We start from the raw sequence: 4,062 nt of genomic DNA, 5'->3' as shown, positions 1-4,062 counted from the left end.
TTCAAAATGAATAACCCACAAAACAAGAAAACAATTTTGAGATAAAAATGATGCTCAAAAAGTTTGTAGAAATTATTTATCAATTATTCATTTTTGTGCTTGTCTTGAGGAAAGCGCCAAAGGTTTTTTTTTTTTTTTTGTAATGAAAATTCTCCATATATATATATTTTAATTTTGAGAATGAGAGTACTTACCTGCGGCATGGTGACTCGATAACCCTGTAAAGAATGTGAAAGAGTACGTTAGTGTAAAAATCTTTAGGGATTGAAATGTTGGAAACGATACATTATTACCCTTCACTCGCTCTTATCCTTTGAGTGCTAACATTTCTTGGATTCATCTTCATGGATATTTGGTAACTCGACATTGCCCTTCACTTGCATTTGCCTTTAAGTGTCTAATATCTTCCCTTCACGTGTTTCCGTTCTTTAGGTATGAACTTTGCCTGAAGTGGCTAGAATCGATTGAAAAATGACTATGTGGCTTTGATTTTATCCATGAAAATGACTTCTTTATTGTATACCACAATTGATAAAGTTCAATTCCTACTTTTTCAAATGCTCTTTTCGAAGAGACGTTTAATTGACAATGAGCTTAAAAATTTTAAATATGGATCATTAGATGTGTTTTTGAAGATCTTGCTTTAAAAGGAGATGGATTGCTCATTTTTTCCACATTTGGGGATATTATTCTTTAGATGCTTTGCTTATTTATTGCCTGCAAAGAAAAGATTGGACGTGTTATTTCCTCGCTCAATTAGGAATCATTTAGGAACTATACACATCCCTTTATTTTACCTGTTTAACAAAAATGGATGAACGAATGAGTTGTTATATCAAAAGTTCCAACTGGAACGATTACAACCTTACCATCTCAAAGTATTATTTATGGGCCAACTCGAGAAAGCGACTAAGTGAAGAGATAAAATTTTACACAAATCCTTCTTGAAACTCTTTTTTTCAAAACATTTCGAAGCTAAGGTATAACAACTTAGCTCCAAGGGTCCATTTGAAATACTTCAAGTGTTTTTTTTTTTTTTTTTTTTAAGAATGATGTTTTTTATGAAATCAAATTTAAATTACTCAAAAATGTGACTTGCATGATTTACAAAGTGCCGATTGGGCTCGCATGCAAAACTCAAAACTGAAAATATAATTACTACCAAGAATAAAGACAATGATATCATACAAAACACACTTGCATATATGAGCATATCAATCCATTCTCATCCTAATTCTAAAGTCGACTTCTTAGCATGATCAAGCGAGCAAAGTCAAGAAGTGTCATCACACATGACCTACGAAAAAGAAGACAATGTTAGTGTGTGAATGAAAAACTAATCTTTCAATGAGGTCGCCTCTTATAGCAAAATCATGATGAGGGTACATGCCCCATAGTCCTTATAGCAAAATCATGATGATGGTACTTGCCCCATAGTCCATATTATGGGATTTTGGTATTTCACCAAGATTTGTCATATAAGAGAATGGGTATCATTAAAAGATCAATCGACAGCTATCAATCAAAATTCCATTCTACTCCAAAAGTTTCATATGCAAAAGTAGCATTGATTTTTGAAAGATTAATCTGTGATTTTTACTCATAGAAAAATGAGATGACTTTTGTTATGAGAAATCTATACACAAAATGGAGAGAATTTGATTAAAAAAGCAATTTCAATTTTGTGCCCCAATGTATAATCGCAACTTGAAAGCTTTTTCTTTTTCTTTTTAAGATGGGATTTTGAGCCCATAACTAAAAATTTAAACAAAACCATGTGTCCAACAGGGCCAAATCAAAGTATTTAGAATTTGCATTCAATGTTCACTTATCAAGAGTGATTGCCAATTTTTTTAATCATAAACCTACAACACCGAGGGCATTTGATTAATTTCTACAAATTTCAAGATGAAAATTCAACTAAAAAAACGAATAAAAATAAGAATGATACTTACAATGGGGGCCGACTTCTTTTTTTTTTTTTTTTTTTTTTTTAATTGCATAGACATACGCATGGGATGTAGTTTGATTTCTAATCTATACGGCTCAAAATGGAGCCATAGGATCACCAGACCGAACTTGCAAGATCGTGGCTAGGCCGTGTTATCTATGACTCGGCTTCGTCAAAGAACCGACATGTGTCGCGTGGTTGCAGACTAGGGTGGGGACCTTTGACATCAAGAAAGTAATTTCGAAGTCGAGATGGGCGACTCGTACTACATGATCGTAATCGGAATGGTATCCATCTCGACACCATCCTAAGAAATCCTATGCGGCCCAGGTCCAATGGCAAGTTGCGTGTGCTAGGGTGTAATACAATGCAAAGGATGCATGCACAACAATTTATAAGCAAACTACACTCCGTACATAAAAAATAAATCGTACATTCCTACACCTCCCTGCAAGACAAATGTGAGCAAACACTTCCTTTTATACCTCCTATTCTACAAAAACATTCAACATTAAAACCTTTAATGTTAGAGGCATATCTAGAATCATTGATGTCAAACAAAAATATTCTTGAATAAGATTAATTTTGGCATGAGTCTTCTAAGGTTTAAAACCAACTCCCCAATGGAGTCACCAAGTTGTCGCGACCTACCCCTTGTGGGGAGGAAATAGTTTTAGGGGTATTGCCTAAATGACAAACCTAAGGCCCATAATTAAGCGCATGCTCTCTCAAGCCCATACCTCGCATGACATTAGGGCATTCTTAAGAATTTCGCAAAAATGAGTAGTCACTAGCCTATTGGGGTCGGCTAGAAACCAAATGAGGCACGGGAGTATACCACACTTCCTATGCAACCAAAGAATTTAGGGTCGGGGACTTGATGTACTAATTGACCAATTAGTACATTTTCGATACCTAATCTTATTAATTTAAAAAGAATGATGTTTTGGTCATGCAACTTGGATTGATTTTATACCTATACACTAACATATGAAGTGATCATACGGGTGCATAATCATTAAAATAACAATTAACAATGAAGGAAAGCAATTAAATAATTGCATGAAAGAGCAAAAAGTTAACATCAAAGAAAAGATAAATACTAATCCTAACTATATTAAAGAGAAGCCAAAATCAACATATCAATATTTGTGCATTCAAAGGCATTTGTCCCTAAGAACGATTGAAACCTTAAGGTAAAGCCCTAAAGGCTTAATCAAACTTAAACATAATTCTAAATTAAAAAGTTTCCTATTTTTAGGAGAAAGTTATTCCAAAATTAATTTCAACCCTTTTGAGGAAATTTAATTTTTTTTTAGATTTTTCTATTTGTTTAAAGGGAATTTTCCAAAAAAAAAAATTTTTTAAAGGGTTAAAAAAAAAAAAAGGATTTTTGACCACCAAAACCCTAAACTTGTATACTTTTTAAATTAATTTTTTTAGTTAAATTTTATTCTCAAAAAAAAATTGATTGGTATACCAATTTTTTTAATGTTTTATGAGTTTTTGAATTTTCAGAAAATTTTGGGGTTTTTTGAATAAATTTTATTATTTTTCGAAATTTTTGACCCTTTTTAAATTTTTTTTAAAAATTTTAATATTTAATTTTATTACATTTGAAAATTTTTAATATTTAATTTTATTATAAAAAAAAAGGTTCGGTCCGATAAACCCGTTCCAACCCATTAATCTAACCCAAACCTGGATTAAAGTTAAAATAGACAAAACCCATTACTTAAAAGTTTATTTTTTTTTTTTTTTTTGTTTTTTTATATTGATGTTCATATTTTAATCAATTTTTTGTTTTTTCTTTATTTCGTCTTTTCCACTGCACCCTTCCTTCCCAAAGCCAACTTTTGTTTTCTATTTCTCTATTTTTCGCTTTTACTACATTTATTATTATTATGATCATCATTATTATTATTATTATTATTATTATTATTATTATTATTATTATTATTATTATTATTATTATTATTATTTTTTTTCTTTTCTCTTTAGTCTTTTCCTCGCTTCGTCATTTTCCCTAACGCTCCTCCAATTCAACATCATCTTCATCCTCCCGCCCCTCTTTCAACGAGACCGAAGGTCCTTGGAAGGCTAGAATACAC

Source organism: Eucalyptus grandis, chromosome 5 (assembly GCF_016545825.1).
Source record: "Eucalyptus grandis isolate ANBG69807.140 chromosome 5, ASM1654582v1, whole genome shotgun sequence".
Taxonomy (NCBI): domain Eukaryota; kingdom Viridiplantae; phylum Streptophyta; class Magnoliopsida; order Myrtales; family Myrtaceae; genus Eucalyptus; species Eucalyptus grandis.
The sequence above is the reverse complement of the archived record's forward strand: the minus strand, read 5'-3'. Positions refer to the sequence as shown.